This window comes from Felis catus, chromosome D2 (genome assembly GCF_018350175.1).
Source record: "Felis catus isolate Fca126 chromosome D2, F.catus_Fca126_mat1.0, whole genome shotgun sequence".
NCBI lineage: Eukaryota > Metazoa > Chordata > Mammalia > Carnivora > Felidae > Felis > Felis catus.
Window position 1 is genome coordinate 71,181,342 of NC_058378.1, and position 18,689 is coordinate 71,200,030.

At 47.9% G+C, this 18,689-nt stretch overlaps 1 protein-coding gene across 8 annotated transcripts in view; it reads right to left on the reverse strand.

Annotated features, from left to right (window-relative positions):
* The window catches only part of AFAP1L2 (actin filament associated protein 1 like 2), a 99,275-nt gene that overhangs the window by 59,463 nt on the left and 21,123 nt on the right, over positions 1-18,689 (reverse strand). The window lies entirely within an intron of this gene.

Sequence of the window (18,689 nt, forward strand, 5' to 3'; positions counted from 1 at the left end):
ATTTGTTTGTCCTAACCCCTGCTTCCTGTGAATTGACCTTCTTTGGAACTGGATCTCTGAAGATGCAATTAAAGACCTTGAGATGAAATTATACTGGATGTAGGGTGGGCTGTAAATGCAATGATTGGTATCCTTCTAGGAGAAAGGAGAGGGAGCTGTGAGATACAGAGACACAGGGGAAAGGGTCGTGTGGGGACAGACAGAGGCTGCAGTTCATGCTGTCACAGCCAAGGAAAGCCAAGCGCTACCAGGAGCTGGAAGAGGCGAGGACGCTTCTCCCCTAGAGTCATTAGAGGGAGTGCCCGCCTTGCCGACACCTTGATTTTGGAACTTCTGACCTCCAGAACAGTGAGGGAATAGGTTTCTGTTGTCTTAAACCATCTAGCTGGTAGTAATTTGTTACGGCAACCCTAGGAAGCTAAGACAGCCCCCCAAAACTCACGGATCGAGAGAGTATTTGTACACGGCTTTAGGAAAAAAAACCAAAGAGCCAGGAAGGAACAGACTTCTAAAAGATTACCCTGGTTGGAAAAAGTTTGATTTTTCCACCGGACTGCAAGAATCTGATTAGATTTAAAATCAGCCAGGATAAAAACTTCTTCATTTAAGGACATTCATTCTGGCAAAAGAGAGCCTTCCTTTTTGCCATAAATAATTATGAACAACTTTCACGAAAAGCTGAGCGGATTGCGGGCCCAGGGCCCAGGGCTTCTAGGCGGGGACCAGACAGGTGCAGCGAGGACAGCTGCACAGAGCCCATGGGAGGGGAACATGCCCAGGCTGCCCTCTGCCAGGCTCCGCCCCCCTCACCTGGTGACAGTGGCACTTGAGCCTCTCACACACTGGGAGCTGTCTTGCGGGAGTAGGTTCTAGACACAGGAGCTGCAAATTGGGAAAACGGGTTTCTGGGAGTCAGGGCGAGGCAACCCTGGGAACACACACCAGACAGAAAATTCCAAGTTGCCTCTCTTGGAAGGTCCCTTGGGCCCACCAGCTTCCACCCCGCGTGCACCCTGCTGCGGATACACCACACACGTCCCAAAGGCCAGTCAGGCCTGCTGTCTACTGTGCCACTTTATGGGAGGCAGCGCCCCGGGCCACCAGCGGCCCCACGCCATACCTCCTGTTCGTTCTGAGTCCTGGCCCTTCCGGACCCGTACTCGCCACATGAGCCTCCGACCAGCACCGCTAAGCGCAAGGCACTAGTGGGGCCCTTGCCAAACTTCACTGCGTTTCACTGAAGCTTCCACAATCTTACCAAAAGAGATGTCATTAACCAATATGTGAAGTGAAGTCACTTTACGAAGCTTACAGAAAGAACCAGAAGCAGCATGAAACCAAAGCCCAGCGCTTGGGCCTGGCGTCCAGTGCTTTCCTCCCCACAGCAGGGAGGCCTTCCGTGCTTCGTCCAGAGCGGGGTCTAGGCCTCCGGGGCTCAGCCGGTGCCGCTCACACGCTGAACTGACAGGGCTGTCCCGTGCTGGCCTGCTACTCAACGCATTCTACCCATGCCCTTTCCCCAAGCAGAACCCAGGCCAGGCCACTGACTTGATAATGAAGCCCTTTCTGAGCAGCAGCTGTTGCTGTGGGCCTAATTAAAGGTTAGGGAGTGAGAACCAAGCTGTCAACTTCCATTCCGTTCTTTGAGACCCTCTCCCCTCGCTGACATCTCCCGTGCAGGCTGCTGCTTTGTGAATCGCTCAGTCAGGTCACAGCTGTGACAGCTGCTGAGGGTTTGCCTCGGGGCTCCTGCTGGTGCCCAAGTCGGGGCCTGGGGGAGATCCTGGCATCACCCTTCATGTGGCCAAGACCCTCGGGGCCTGTAGTAGTGTCCTAGAGAGGCCATAACAAAATACCATGGACTGAGGGGCTTAAATCAACAGGAATGGAGTCTCTCCCAGTCCTGGAGGCTAGAAGGCTGAAATCAGGTGTCAACGGGGCCATGCTTCCTGGCCTCTTCCTGGTTTCAGTGGCCACCAGTAATCCCTGGCCTTGCTGGTTTGCAGCTACATCACTTCAGTCTCTGCCTCTGTCGTCACAGGCATCATCCCTGTGTGTCTCCGTATTAAACTGCCCTCTTCTTATGAGGACCCCCTACCTTTACTGGCTGATAGCCCACTTTAATCCAGTAGGAGCTCATCTTAACCAGATGACAATCCGCAAAGACCCGATTTCCAAATAAAGTCACGGTCGGGGGGATTAGGACTTGACCGTATCTTTTTAGGGGCCACAGTTCAACCCCAAAGAGGGCACATGGCAGGCCACACAAATAAATCCTCTTCTCTGAGCCCTCACACCCGTGGCCCCAGCACTGAACAAGACCCTCGCTCCGCCAGTGCAAGGGGTTGAGCTGACCTACCAGGCCGCCTACAGAGCGGCGGGGTGGGGGGTGTCCCGCTGGGTCCCCCGGCTCGCGCGTGGGTCGTGAGTTTTGTTATCTATTCCCCAGACCAAATAAATCAGACCGTCTCTTGGGTGAGGCAGGGGGTCCAAATTCATGGAGGTTCTGCAGCTGATTCAAATGAGCAGACAGGATTAAGGGCTGGAGTCCTGGAGGGCAAACTAATCGAGTCATTGGTGCAAGAGAGGTGATGAGTCCCATACAACCAATGGCTGACACTTCTCTGCAGTGTGTGTCCTAAGGTTCCCTGACTCTTCTCCTGGCGGTCCTGAGCCATCAAGACTTGTTTGAGACCTTCCTCTCCTTCCCCCCACTTCTCCCTATCTCCCCAGCCCAGAAGGTTCATGAGGAATATTCCTTTGTGTCTGTCTTGATCACCATTTCCTCAACGTGCTGAGTCCTGCCAGCACACAGCAGGTGCTCAACACGGGTTTGTTAAATGGAGGAGCGAGTGAATGAATGGATGTAGGCACCGAGAAGTACATTTTGGAAGGAGTCAAAGCCACAGCAGGAGGGTAAGTTGAATCCTGCCATCTACCCATGAGTTCATAGTCCAGAAGGTGGGACAGGCTCCTTCAACTCACCACCCCACAACTCAAGTGACAGCACATTAAGTCTACATGATGCCATTGTTTGGGGGCAGAAAGGGGAGTGACAAGTGACCGGGGTAATTAGAGAAGGCAAGATGGTATCTGGACTGGACTTCGGAGGGTCTGGAAACAAGGAGATGGGACAAAGACAGTATCCCAGGGGGACGTGAGAGCCGGGAGGCCGCCAAGAGGGAGGGGGGGCTAGGGCACAAGCTGCAGCAGCAAACACCCAGGATGTGACTCCTCCAGGGTGAGCTGGGCAGGCCTGAGAGAGCCCTGCCAACCAGGGGAAGAATCCCCAGGTGAAGTCATCCAGTTGGCACTAGGGAGTCATGGACGGCTTAGAGCAGGAGTGATGACAAAAACAGAATTACAGAAAAGTTAGCTGCCTGGGGTGTGCGTGAGATCCCAGAAGGAGGGAGACCAGCCATGTGAGCCCACCTGTTCCAGCCCAGACACACATTCAAGTTCACAGCTCTGACACAGAGGCTGGGCATTGGGGATCGTCTGGTGAGCCCTGAGTACTATCCAGAAACTCCTAACAACGTATTTTACAAGGCTAATGGCTTCAAATCATGACTTCAACACTGTGGGCTCTCAACAGGAAGGAATTCCCTCCTCCCTTTTTCGGTACAGATACCTATTAAATCACTGACCATTTTGGCCAAGAAAGCTACTGACTTCGAGCCCTGCTTGACTCTCAGTAACCTAACAAGGCAATGTCATACAAGTAAAATGTGCAGAAGTATCTAGGCATATATATTGTTCTCTTCCATTCCCAAGCTAACACACAATCCAGGAACCTACCCCCCACCCCACCCCCCGGCCACCAGCATAGCCATGTAGAACTGCCAAGGAGTCTAGCTGGCATTGGTATTTTCGTTATCCCTGGGCACCAATCTAATAGCGAATATAAATGAGGCACCAAATGCAGAGTCATAAGGTAGCCATCTAGACGATTCAGGATAGGCTCAAAATAGTTTTAAAAACTAATACTAAAATGAAAATATAAAATGTAAAATCCTCATCGGGAAACAAATGATATCTAGGGCCCAGTCTGCGGAACATAACCCTCACGTGTGATTTAGAAAAGCCTCTACAATAGGCTTCCAAGGAAATGGTCTCCATCGCCTGCCACGCTCCCCGCAGAGCTTATGACCCTCACAAATGCTTTCCAACCAGGTCCGTCCAAACCCAGCTACCATGATCAGCGTAAGGGGAAACCTGTCCTTGAGCATCCTCAGTTTTCTGGATGCTGATCTCTATCTTTGGGGCTGAAACTGATGAGACAGGTGAGCGGGTTCCCAGCAGGAATGTTAAGTGAGCAGATTTGTGAATTACCATGAAGAGCAGAGGGTCTCAATTCCCAGTAAGAAGACACAATCTGTTAGCAAAAAGGGAAGGTACTCAGATGCTCGTGAAAAACACAAACGGAGACGTCTGGGTGAGGATTCTGTCGCGAGGAAGCGCACAGTCCTCGAGTGGGGAGGACTGTACGGGGTCCTCAACTCCCAAGGACAGAGTGACCAGCCGTGGAAAGGCAGTGCAGCCTTTGAACAGGTCACTTCTTGGTGCCCTGTATATCACCTAAAGGATTTCTGAAAATGTTCACAGAAAACCAAAACCCAAGCAGGGAGAAGGGGAAAGAAAATACACCCCCCGATCCAGGCTAACATTGTAAAGGATGTGAAATATGAGCTCCGCCTTTCAAGGGAGTCCAAAAAAGGGAAGGGAGCAGGTGGGGGAGGGGAGAGGCACTTCTTATCTGATCAAAGGGAAGATATCAGTTCTTCAGGAGGGACAAGCCCTTTCCAGATATTCACCTGTAAGAGGAATCCCTCACATGTGACAGATCAAGGCTGCTTCGGCAGCCGGCTTAGATGGTCAGGCCACACCGTGCCCGTGAACACGGTGTGTGAGGTGACGGCCCACACATCACGTTCTGGCTGAGCCAAAAGGGGAACAGAGCTTTGGGTGACTTCCCATCTGTAACAGGAGTCTTCTTGACAAAAGGCAAGAAGGCAGGACGCCCGGTCTGTGCCAGGGTAGGACACCGTCAGCTGTTTGCAGACAGACACTTGGGGATTTAGACTCGTCTCGCGCCAACCTCGTGTTCTCTGGGAACATGTTACAGAGAGCAAATTTCGGAGCCCGTTCCGTCTCCAAAACGCCAGAAGAAAAATTACCCTGTGATTCGATCCATCTGTCTATGGCGGCTGTCTACACGGCACAGCCCTCCCCGACTTGAGTATGGGCCGCCCATACAGTACTAAAGGGACAGGATGTGGCTGTGGGCAAGAGCTAAATGCGAAAGGGGTTGTTTGCAGGACAGCCAGGAACCGACCAATAAAGAGGCCAGTCCCTGAAGCAGCTGATAACACAAGGGCAGAGGCCACGCTAGAATGTAACCTCCAGTAAATCACTGTTAATTGCCAGGGAGAGCGGAATGAAGGCTCTGCTTGAACTTGCAAGTTTATTTCAGGTTATTCCAAAGCCTTCCCGGCTCCTTGGCAAGGAGGCGGAGACGGGCAGAGGGGGTGGAAGAAAGACTGCTCTCCACCCTTCTCTAACTGTGGGTTAATGTTTTGCAACATCCAAGACAGCAGCGGACGGCTATGGGAATGCACACACGCTTAATGCAAACAGTAAGTTAACTCCATCTTCCCTCCCTTGCAGGCCAGGCCCAAGCACGGCGTGTGGGATAATCAACTACAGGGCCACGTAAATGCACTCCTGCGTGGGATAATCAACTACAGGGCCACGTAAATGTACTCCCGCGTGCAGACGTGGAGCAGGGATGATAAGAAGTGAGTCACCAGGAGGAGATTCTGCGAATGGCTGCTGAGAGGTGGGATCGCTGATAAGAGGACCGGGAGGCTTCACCTGCCCCGAGGGGTCGACCGCTGGGTCACTGATACCAAGATTTCCTGACCAGCCCCGATGGAACAGGGACAAAATCCTATCTTTCATGAAACTGATTACGGCGGCTGGCAACTGTAGGCGGGCAACTAAAGGCGTTTCTTGGCTGGGTGTGAAAAATCACTCTGATTTTTTTAAAAACTTCTTGTGAAAAACTTTAAATGGAAAATTGCAAACGTAAAAAGTAGAGAAGAGTAAAAAGAAATCCCCCCCCCCATGAACCTACTGCAGAGCACCATTGGTTATGAGATGGTCTGCCATTCTCTTTCATCTCTGCACCCCCCTTCTGAAGTACTAAAAACAAATCCATTGGAAATACAGTAAGTTTATATACTGCAATATTCATAAATGCCTCAAAGTGTCTCTAGCTGATAAAACCTTTTCACACTAATGCAAAACTGATGATCATACCCAACAGAATTAACACCCCAAACCACACTGTCCGCTTATTGGGGGGAGCCTCCTGCCTAGTTGTAGTAAGAGGGGGTAGTAAGAGGAAGAGGAAATACTGTCTTCTTTTGCTGCCACCAAGCAGGGTGACCCCGGGCAAGCTGATCAACCTCCCTGGCCCTTAGCCTTCTCACTACTAATAGAAAATCAGAGATGTCAGTTTCTCAAGTTTTATCTAAACTCCAAACACTTCTATTCTCAGGTCTCCGAGAGTCTACGCAGGCTAGCTATAATATCGCCTATAAGTCACTTTAGTGCTCTTCTTTGAATAGTGTTAAGAGATATGTGCACGTAGGTTAATTTAAATCCACACTCCAGGGTGGGAGCTAATGTTTAAAGTAATCAGATTCTGGGGCGCCTGGGTGGCTCGGTCGGTTAAGCGTCCAACTTCAGCTCAGGTCATGATCTCGCGGTCCGTGAGTTCGAGCCCCGCGTCGGGCTCTGTGCTGACAGCTCGGAGCCTGGAGCCTGTTTCGGATTCTGTGTCTCCCTCTCTCTCTGAGCCTCCCCCGTTCATGCTCTGTCTCTCTCTGTCTCAAAAATAAATCAGCGTTCAGAAAAAAAATTTAAAGTAATCAGATGCTATACACCACAGGCTGCTGGTTAGTTGAAAGACTCCAATCAGAAGTCCACACCCCAGAGGCAGCGACTGCCAGGCTTCGGATACGTTTATGGATGCTAAAACAATTTCACTGCTGAAATCAGTGGTGTTCAGGACAAATGGAGTGGCTGGAAATCTTCTTCCAGCACCTGTACCCTGGCACGGGGATGTGAGAATCTAGGTAAACCCAGAAGCCTCTATTACCATCGAGAGTCATACCCTGAGCCTGGAAATGCAGCATAGTGCTCACACACGTTACAGGAAAATTCTGTGGCCTGACCCACTATGGTAGCTAAACACTGCCACTGGTATTCTCTTGTGCCTGCCTTCAGTCAGGTGCCCGCTGGGGCAGGACACCTGAAGGCCAGAGAGCTGCGGCATCATCAGGCCCAGGAAACAGACGGTAAGATTGTCCTTGTGTCTGCTTGCTCACAGATGTCTGGGGTGCCGCTGAATTCAGTCAGAGACTTGCTTTCACTTTAACCTGAAAATGGGGAGGAAACTGCGGGGAAGAGGCCTGTGGCCACTTCTGTATCTTATCATTGGAAGGCTCCAAGTTTGCAAAAGCACCCTTGGGGTGGGTATCTTCCCACTGCAAAACTTTTACCTGCACTATTTCCCTCCATCTAGAACTTCCTTTTTGTCCCCCCCCCCCCCCCTTCACTGTAAATCCTTTCCATCTCTGAAAGCCAGGTTCAAGTCCTGCTTCCTTCAAAGAGCCTCCTCCAAAGAGCCTCCTCTAGCCACGGAGACTTAGGTGGCAGCGGGTGATGTTGAACTAATCTTCACATTTCCCCAGGACCATGAAATATATTTTGGAATATATTTGGAATATTCAGGAATACTGGGAGTATTCCTGTGGTGGGCTGGTGTCTCCTCCAGGGAGAGGATACTCTAAGTACATGGCCACTAGCCATTGGCTGGTTCTCCCTCATCTTTCCCCATTTGCTCCTGGGCAGAGTAGCCAGAATAATGCTAAAAACTTTTCTCAGTCTGGCTGTCAACACACTCAGTTCTCAAAGAAGCAAGCCAGGTGGGTTTGTGCTGAGGAAGAAGAGGGAAGAAAAAGGGCACGGATTTGGCCACCATCTTGGAAAGAAGCAATTCAGCTCCGTGGGGAATAAGCAGATGGCAGGATAAAAGGGCTTCTGGTGTGGGTAGTTGTAAATGCTGATTCTGAAGAAAGCAGACCGGCAGGGCAAGACCCTTCATCAATCAGGGGAAAACAAACAAAAAAATACGATTTACCAAGGTCAGAATTTGGGCCCCGGAAAATTCTCTTGTGTTTACTTCATTTTTTTTTTTTTTTTTAACAGCACAAGAACAGAGGGAAGATGGTTTTTGGGGGGGTGGGGGGAGGCCCGATTATAGCTCATAAACCTAGTGAATTAAACAGAATGCCAGCATGAGAGTATATATTGGTGAGTTCTACTATATTTAATCAGGGGGGAGAAAGATAAGATGGAATGCCTCTCCCCATGAGAACCACTACATTAACTTCTCCCCAGCAAGTCACATCCTGTAGAGAAAGTTACAGCAAAGATTTCTTGCCTTTAATTAGGATGAAACAACAGAATTCTTGACTAATTCGTTCCAAATTGAAGTTTCTCCTTGGGCTCAAGGAATGATGTTTTAAGAGTGTATAAAAGCCGTTCTGTGGAGAACCTCAGGACAGCTGGAGAGTTAAACCCTCAGAATGACCACTGGGCTTCTCCTTACGAGGCTGGACAGTCACGTGGGCAGGCCCCAGCGCCTCCTGTGACCCTCCCTCCCAGCCCAGAAGCCTCGGGCGCCATTTTTCATTCCAGTGGGTTCCCAGATTTTCCCTCTGTAAACACCAAGCCCAGCCCCGGGCTGACTTGCCATTGTTTGTCCCAGAATTTATGGCTCAGATAAGGGAAGCCGCACAGGGCTGGGTGGGGTGGGAGGGGCAGGGGTTGCCATAAGTGAAATACCCCAGTATTTTCTTTTGCTTTACTCTCCATATCTCCACGTCCAGAACAGGCCGAGGGTGACCAGCTCCGGAAGCTTTCGTGATGCCAAATACCTTCTCAATGACTTCTTTTGTGCATTTCCTTCTATTTTTATTAACTTAAACTTTTACTGGGAAAATAGCATGCGTGCCCATGGTAAAAATATACCTATATGCGGGTATATGTATCAATCAATCAAACAGCAGTACAAACAGGCAATGAAAAATTTCCCTCCTGGGACGCCTGGGTAGCTCAGTCGGTAAGCGTCCAACTCTTGATCTCCACTCAGGTCATGATCTCACCATTCGTGAGAATGGGCCCTGGGTAAGGCTCTGGGCTGACGGCGTGGAGCCTGCTCGGGATTCTCTCTTCCGCTCTCTTTCTGCCCCTCTCTTGCTTGTACACGCATGTGCTCACTCTCTCTCAAAATAAATAAATAAGCATTAAAAATATAAAAACAAAAGTTTCCCTCCCATCTCAGAACCCCCAGCATCAGCCCCTTCCTCCTACTGTCAATGGATTGTGTAGCCTTCCAGGAATTTCCTATGCATAATATTCTATCTAAAAATAGAGAGAGAAAAACACAGATTAAATCTTACACAAGTAAGCTCATGTGCCATATAGCTTTCTGAACCTTGTTATTTTCACTTGTCCCTTGGAGATACACTTTGGGCACCATACGGATGTGCCACATTCTTTTTACCAACTACCTAGTGTTCCACTGAATGGACGCAATAGACCTTTGAAAAGATACCTTGTTTATAAGATGTGACATAGTCCTTATTTTGGAAAACTACATTACAGGAAAGGCATAGTAATGAGGAAAGCCTCATTAACTCTCCCTCCCCACCCCCCCCTCTTAAACTTTCAATCCTAGCATACTTCGAAGTCTCCCTGCCCCACAGGCTGCCCGAAAGGACAACGCTGGGACATTCACTCTGGCGGAGACATCAGAAACTGGAAAGGTAAAGGCCAGGCTTGCAGAGCTCTGCCTCCACTCCCCAGTCTCCCTCTTAGAAGGCTCCAGGCCTTAGGGGCGCCTGGGTGGCTCAGTCGGTTGAGCATCCGACTTCGGCTCAGGTCATGATCTCGCGGTCTGTGAGTTCAAGCCCCACGTCGGGCTCTGTGCTGACAGCTCGGAGCCTGAATCCTGCTTCGGATTCTGTGTCTCCCTCTCTCTCTGCCCCTCCCCTGCTCATGCTCTGGCTCTGTCAAAAATAAATAAACATTTAAAAAAAAAAAAAAAAAAAGAAGGCTCCAGGCCTTTGTTACCATGGTTACCTGCCAACAACATGCCCCCCCCCCCCCACCCTGTGGCCAAGAGGCGAGATAATCTGGCCCCTTCTCTGCTGGTCACGCAAGACTTGGGTCCACAATAGGCAGAGATGCTGACTGGGACCCAAGACCACACCTGCTTAGTGTTGTAGAAGATTCAAAAGGCAGGAGCCCCTGCCCTCATGGCGATCACCTATCGTGTCCAAGAGTAACACAACACAGTCCCATCGATGAGGACCAGGTCGCACAAACGCCGCATCCGCAATCCCCTCTCGCCGGCCTCTCTGTTGCCTCAGCATTCCGGGCTCCAGAGGACATTTTGTTGGCTATTTCACAGACCTTAACATGCCCTCCCCTAAATCTCCCCGGCAACATGACCCTAAACATCCCAGCGAACGTTACAGATTTGAAACGGCTGCACATTATCATTGGATTTTTCTGAAACTTGGTCATTCGAGCAGAAGGGGAAAAAGTGTTTCTGGAAACTTTCTCCGTGAGACAACGGCACAGCTGGCTGACCCTCCAGCACGAGCCACGATGCCGCTGGCAAACAGGACTGACAGTCGGGACAGTGGTCTCGTTCGGGGAGCTGCAGATGTGCTTGTTTCCCCAGGGGGTCTCCACAGACACCCAGCTGAGCGAGGGAGAGTCCTAGTGGGTCTCACGAGACCCTGTGTGAGGCTCCCTTTCCCCAGCCCTGGCCTCGAAATAAAGGCGGATGCCGCAAGCCTCGGCTTTGGTGAGGCCGCTCTCCCTGTTTTAGGAGCAGCAGGATTTGCTCCAGATTTGTTCCCAGATTTGTCTTCAACTGCTCAGCATTTACACGGGAGCTGCCAGAGTCCTGAACTCACCCCCTCACTGGATGATTCTAGAAGGAAAAAAAAAATCCTGCAGCTGTTTCAGCTTCTCTATCCTCGGAAAGACCTTCCAAATAGGAGCTGGAAGGGGCCCAGGGCTGACATTGCATCCTGAAGGAACTCTTTCCTAGACAGATTTTAAAGAACTAGGTCTGTGGGATGGGGGTGGGGGGGGGTGGAGGGGGGTTTGAGCAGGGGTGTAGCGTGGGTGGAGGCAGGGTTGAGGGGAGGCGGGTGGGTTTCAATCCCTCAGACCCAAGGTGTGGCACGTGGGGAACAGGAGCATGCCTCGTGCTGTGGTTACATGGGAGTCTGTCACGAGACCCGGCATTACTTTGTCTGGTGGTATTTCAGGTTCACTAGAGTCTCTGAGTTAACCTAGTCACTCCAGGCATTACTGGAGGCTGCTGTCTCATCCTCTAGGACAGGAGTCAGCAAAGTGAACCACTGGCCAGACCGAACCCACCACCTGTTCGTAGACGGTTCTCGAGCTAAGAATGGCGTTTACATTTTTCAGTGGCTGAAAGAAAAGCCAAAGAATAACATTTCACGACACGTGAACATTCTATGGGATTCAAATTTCAGTGTCCATAAATAAAGTTTTACTGGAACACAGCCAGGCCCGTTTGTTTACATACCGTCTATGGCTGCTTACACACTACAGTAGCAAAGGTGAGTCACTGCCACACAGACCATATGGCCACAAACCCTAAGATATTTACTATTCGCTCCTGACAAGTTTTCTGGCCCTCATGCTAGAGCAGACCAATAGGCAAACGTGAGGGTATAATGTACCGAGGGTACTACGGTAACAAGAGAAAACACACACGTCCACAAATTTTCTTTTGACAAAATTCAATAGGATTAAGAATAAGCTGGAAAGTTTTAGAGGTGAATAACATTTCTGCTTCACCGGGGTTCAAAGTGAGTGTTCCCTGTCATCCAATCACTTGCAAATGTCCATCGATTAAAAACCATTCTTAGCTTGAAGGTCACTGGCCTGTACAAAAAGGGAGGGGACTTCAACTTTCTGATGTCATATTTCAGTCCCATAAGAGTTTAATTGGGGACAAATAGAAAATGTTTAAGTTGGGTTTGGGAGCACGAAATGTCACATGGCCAAACATATGGCTACGAAAGTCCCCCTCTTAAAGGAGGCCCCCACTCGAAAGCCTCTGAAAGGCTGTGAGATCGTCTAGAGGAAGGCTCGTGTGCTCACTGCATCACAAGCACCCTCTGACTTGTGAAAGCAACCAACTCACAGAGAGCATCAACCGCGAACCAGGCCTGCGCTCAGATCTGGTGAAGTGGGGTAAGGGTGGCGAGTGCCATGCAAAGACATGTGAAAGCTCGTCTACGCTTACGGACTTTCAGCTTAGAGCGTCTGACGAGCATCTCAACGATCTTCACTGGATCCCACAGATGCAAATTTCTTTCAATGTAGGGTAGAGACGGCTCAGTTTCTCTTACTCAGAACCGAAGAACCTCTATGATCATTGCTCCTCTTGGAAGAGGATTACAGCAATTACCTAACCCAAAAACCGCAAGGGCGAACATTTTGAAACAACCACACAGGCTAAAATAACACCGCACATGCAGACCGATAAGGCGGTTGCCAGCCTTGTTATACCCAGAACTGTCGACACTCAATTAAAAACACACACAACAACTTCAATACTATCCAAGGGGGTAGAAATACTGAGGACTTAAGAACAGAGAAGCATGGGAAGAATAAAAGACCACCCAGAGAGAATTAGCCAGGGACTGAGAAACCAGTGGAGCTTTCAGGCCTCCCCAGAAGTCACCACCCACACAGCCAGGAGCAGTGGGAAGGAGATGGTGGGGAGTCCCCAGGGGACTGGGCTTGGCACATCCTTCACCTGCTTTCCCAGTGCAGGGAAGGCAGAGGGCCGTGTAGTACTTTGTTGTCTCAAATCCAGCTGAAAACTTGGTGTTTTCAAATATCACTAGGGGGCATTCTACAAGTCAAGGTCATAAAACACATATAAAACATGTCCTTTGGCCTGCAGTTTACTAATTCACACTTACCTCCCTCCATCCTACCCTCAGACTTTCCAAATCAAAAAACATCTCCAAACAACCAAATGTGAAATGTTGGGAACTCCATCTTAACTAGTACATAAAGAACTATCACACCAGTTTAGCAGATAGAATACTTTACCAGGTTATGAAAAACCTAGCAGAGACACTCCCTTTTCTTTTTTTTTTTTAATTTTTTTTTCAACGTTTATTTATTTTTTTTGGGACAGAGAGAGACAGAGCATGAACGGGGGAGGGGCAGAGAGAGAGGGAGACACAGAATTGGAAACAGGCTCCAGGCTCCGAGCCATCAGCCCAGAGACTGATGCAGGGCTCGAACTCACGGACTGTGAGATCGTGACCTGGCTGAAGTCGGACGCTCAACTGACTGCGCCACCCAGGCGCCCCTAGACACTCCCTTTTCTAAGACTCTTCAAAGAGACCAGCATCAAGGCAAAGATCAAATGGGGCAAAATACACAATTTGTTGCCTTCGTTGTTATCGATGTTTAAAGTTTATTTTTTTATTTATTTTGAGAGTGAGTGAGTGAGAGAGAGAGTGTGTGTGTGTGTGTGTGTGTGTGTGTGTGTGTGTGTAGGGGAGGGGAGAGAGAGAGGGAGAGAGAGAATCCCAAGCAGGCTCCGCACTGTCAGCGCAGAGCCTCACGGTTTGTGAGATCATGACCTGAGCCGAAATCAAGAATTGGGCGCTTAACCAATGGAGCCACCCAGGCACGCCACAAAGCACAATTTGTAAACTAGATTACCCTGGGTGAAGTCCAACCAAGGACAAGGACATGCTTTTCAGAAAGAAGCCATCACTGGGGCGCCTGGGTGGCTCAGTCGGTTGAGTGTCCGACTTCAGTTCAGGTCACGATCTCACGGTTCGTGAGTTCAAGCCCCGCGTCAGGCTCTGAGCTGATGGCTCAGAGCCTGGAGCCTGCTTCCAATTCTGTGTCTCCCTCTCTCTCTGCTCCTCCCCCGTTCATGCTCTGTCTCTCTCTGCCTCAAAAATAAATAAACTTTAAAAAATAAAAAAAATAAAAATAAATAAATAAATAAATAAATAAAATAAGACCAAGTCTCAACCATTTAAAAAAAAAAAAAAAAGAAAGAAAGAAAGAAAGAAGCCATCACTATGCCCATCAAGGTGTGGCAGATGGGAAAGACACAAACATCTACTGGTTGCTGTATCAGACACTGTAACATACACTACAGGTAGTTAATCAAGAGAATACAACTTCTACATCAGTGACCCATGCGGTCTACGGAACCAACGTGTTGGCAAAATAACAGTTAATGGATAGAATGGTGATTGGTATCGCTTCTCGGCCTTTTGGCTTAGGTCAAGTGTAGAATGGTGATTGGTTCTCCCCCATGTGATGGTGGGATTATTCAGTAATTAGTGAGCTCCCATAGTCCTCTGATACAAAAGCGAATAATGTGCATTTCTCCCCTCAAATGCCTTAACTTCAATTCTGTGAGACAGCGATGAACCAAGGGCTGGAAGAGCACAGGGCAAGGTGCACCTCTCAGCCGAAGAGGCTTAAAGGCACAGCTGGACGGAATACGGAAAAGACCGGAACGCCTACGAAAATCAGAGCCCTTTCCAGGGGAAGCTGAGAAGGCTTCTATGAATAAATATTAGAAGTGTTGTCACTGTCTTCACTGTATCCCTAGAGCTCAGGGGATTTAGGATGTAAATGAATGCCTTCTGATACAATAGACTATAATTTCGACACGAGAAACAGTCTCTCTCACAAAGCAGTGTTGTCTTGCTTTTCCTGAAAATGTACCATCTTCCGGACTGTCAGAGACCTCTGCTTCCAAGATGATGCCTGAAATTAAATTAGCCCCCAAAGACCAAAGCTCAGGGCCTGTGGGAGGAGAAGGAGAAGTCATGGCTCAATCCATTTCCTAGCTTCCCTAGACCCAACCACTCAAGAAGTCCCTAAAAGGACCGATGGAGTAAAAAGTTTGGTCTCCAGGCCTTGCCTGAAACATTGAGGGTGTCTGGACCAAAGAGCCCCAGACACAGCGACCATGAAGATGCACCTGACCCTGGCGTGTGCTGGGCCAAGATACGCACCAGATGGAGAAGGACTACCCCAGCGCGTCTGCAACGGTGATGCCTGAAACAATGCCCGCAAAACCAGAATCTCCAAAACCCGGTCATACTGACCCAGTCTAAACATCCTATTTTCCCACATCAAAAAGTGAAGAACCACCACCCACCTACCCACTGGAAATAGTTAGTTACAATTTTACAAAGGGATTCCCATAAAACGAATGTCTTTGGGAGATGACAGAAGGGAGACAGACAGACATTTTCTCCTTTGGTGGAAGTTTTGAGATATTGAGGCAACTCTGCATTTTGATTGCCATTTCCAGGCAAAATCCTTTTGAGATTTCTTGTTCCTCGGGGGTTTACTCCACATTCCTACAAGCCAACACTTCCAGGGTATCGCATCATGCTCTCTTAATCCCATAACCCCCAAACCCCAAGTGTTTGATGAAATCTGACAAAGTGAAAGTTAAGTAGGTCTCTTCCTTGAGTAAATCAGTTCCCTTGCCTTACAACTCCCTGGAGGGTGGCAATCAGCCAAGGTCAGGAGAGTGAGTCTGCCTGAGAAAAGATGATGATTTCATTGGTTGAGACTTTATGAGGCTTTGTATGTTTTATGTGGCAAATACTTTTGCTATCCTTTTGCAACGGGGGGAAAACAAAGCAAAACAAAACTCCATCCCTGGCAGGGCTCTTGAGTCACACAATCTGGGAAGAGAACACAGCCAAAGTCTAACTCCATTTCCCCACTGTCTGGATTCTCAATGGCAAGTTAATGCTGGGGGATGACCACATTTATGTGCAAGAGGCTTCCATTCCCAAGTGTGGGGCTCTCCTCAGAGGGCTCACTGATCATGGTCATTCTACTGTGAGGGAGCAGACACCGGCTGTAGGGGAGACCCTAGGCGGACTTTCCCACCACATTGCCTTGGACACTCTGTCCACTGACAGACACCCAAAAGCACCTGACCCAGAACTTTCTGAAAGACAAGCTTGTCTGTCTTCTTTCTGTCTCAGGGTTGTCCATCTCAGAGACTTGGTTTCCTCGTGTCTACAATGGGGACGAAAAACTCTATTTACCCTCACAGAATTAAGAATGAGGTAATACGTCACAAAACTACAAACATTAAAGCAGGGTGGCAATGTCATGTGAGTGGGCAAGTAGATCAACAGAAAAGACTATCTAGAATAGGACCTAGCATATACAATGATTATGATAAAGACATCGAGAAGAAAAGATTGAAAAACACTGTTGTTATAATGGTATAGCCATCTGGAGAAGTACACATTTAATCCCAATGTCATACCTTATGAAGAATTACAGATTGTTCAAAAACTGAAAACATGAAAAATACGATCACAAAAGCACTAGACGAAAATATAGCTGATGGGAATGTAACAGGATGCAGTTGCTTTGGAAAACAGTCTGGCAGGACTTCAAATCATTAAATATCAAGTTACCACATGACGCAGAAATTCTACACCTAAGTATATACCCAAGAGAAACAAAAACACGTCCACACAAAAATTTGTATACAAATGTTTACGGTAGCATTATTGGTAACAGCCAAAAAGTAAAACAACACAAATGTCCATCCACAGATAAATGGATAAACAAGTTGGGAATGCAAGCTGGTGCAGCCACTCTGGAAAACAGTACGGAGGTTCCTCAAAAAACTAAAAATAGAACTACCGTAAGACCCAGCAATTGCCCTACTAGGCATTTATCCACGGGATACAGGTGTGCCGTTTAGAAGGGACACATGCACCCCCATGTTTATAGCAGCACTATCGATAGCTATCACATATCACATATCACATATCACATATCGATAGCTATCACATAGCTAAAGTATGGAAAATGCCCAAATGTCCATCGATGGATGAATGGATAAAGATGTGGTATATATATACAATGGAGTATTACTCGGCAATCAAAAAGAGTGAAATCTTGCCATTTGCAACTATGTGGATGGAACTGGAGGGTATTATGCTAAGTGAAATTAGTCAGTCAGAGAAAGACAAAAATCATATGACTTCACTCATATGAGGACTTTAAGAGACAAAACAGATGAACATAAGTGAAGGGAAACAAAAAGAATATACAAACAGGGAGGGAGACAAAACAGAAGACACTCATAAATATGGAGAACAAACTGAGGGTTACTGGTGGGGGTGTGGGAGGGGGGATGGGCTAAATGGGGAAGGGACACTAAGGAATCTACTCCTGAGAACATTGTTGCACAATATGCTAACTAATTTGGATGTAAATTTTTAAAAATAAAAAATAAAAATTTAAAAAAATGGATAAACAAGATATGTTATATCTATACCTACACATACAATCAGATATTATTTGGCCAACTTAGAACCTTGAACATATTATGTCAAGTTAAAGAAGCCAATCACAAGAGTCTGCATATTATGGGATTCCACCACAGGAAAGTCCAGAAGAGAGAAATCTATAGAAACAGAAAGTAGTTTAGTGTTTGCTCAGGGTTGAGGGGAGGGGAGCTCTAAAATTAACTGTGGTGACAGTTGCACATATCTGTGAATACACTAGAAACCAATGAATTGCCCACTTTAAATGGTGACCTGTATGGTATGTGAATGAGATCTCAGCAAAGCTGTTTTTTTCAGAAAAAGGAAAAAGATTTTTAAAGTATAATTTTAGAGAGAGGCTTTCTAAGTATAAGCAAAATTTAGGGCCATAAAAGGAGATAAATTTGACCACACACGTACAAAAATTCTACTTTGGAAAAGTAAACATAAAAGCAATTCAAAAGACAAGAAGCCGGAGGGGGCGGGGTGGCATTTGCAACTCATATCCAAAGGGTTAATTTCCTTAACACAGAAAAAGACCAACAACCCAACAGAAAAAAAAAAAATGCATTATCGTATGAACACAGATGGCTTTTAAACATACGAAAGGATGTCCAACTTCATTTATAGTCCGAGAGAGAGAGAGAGAGAGAGAGAGAGAGAGAGAGAGAGAGAGAAACTTTGCAAAGATACCTTCGCCCACTCTGATGGGCAAAGATGACAAGGTATAATCACATTATATTGATGAGGGGGGAGGGAAACAGACACCCTGAAACTCTGCTAATAAGGGTAAAAAGAACACAACTTTTGGGGGGACATTTTGGCACTACATCATCAGACTGTAAATGCACATGCCCCTTCAACCCAGAGATTCTACGTGCAGAGATTTTATGCCGCAGACCTCCTTCGTGTGTCTGAAATGAGCTCCGTGTAAGGAAATTCGTGGTGGCATGGTTTGTTACAGTAAAGGCCTGGGAAAAACGGAATGTTCGGCGATTATACAAGTCGCGCCAGCTCCACACACAAGAAATGCTAAGCAGCATCATGGAGAAGGCAGCAGGTCTATCAGGAATGAGCTCCAAGAAACATCCTGAACTTAAATAAGAAGGTTATCAGTGACTGTATTGCGTCTAGGGAAGGGGGGGGGGGGATTGCAGACACACACGGCGGCTTGCAAATGGGCTCTTTCTGAAGGCT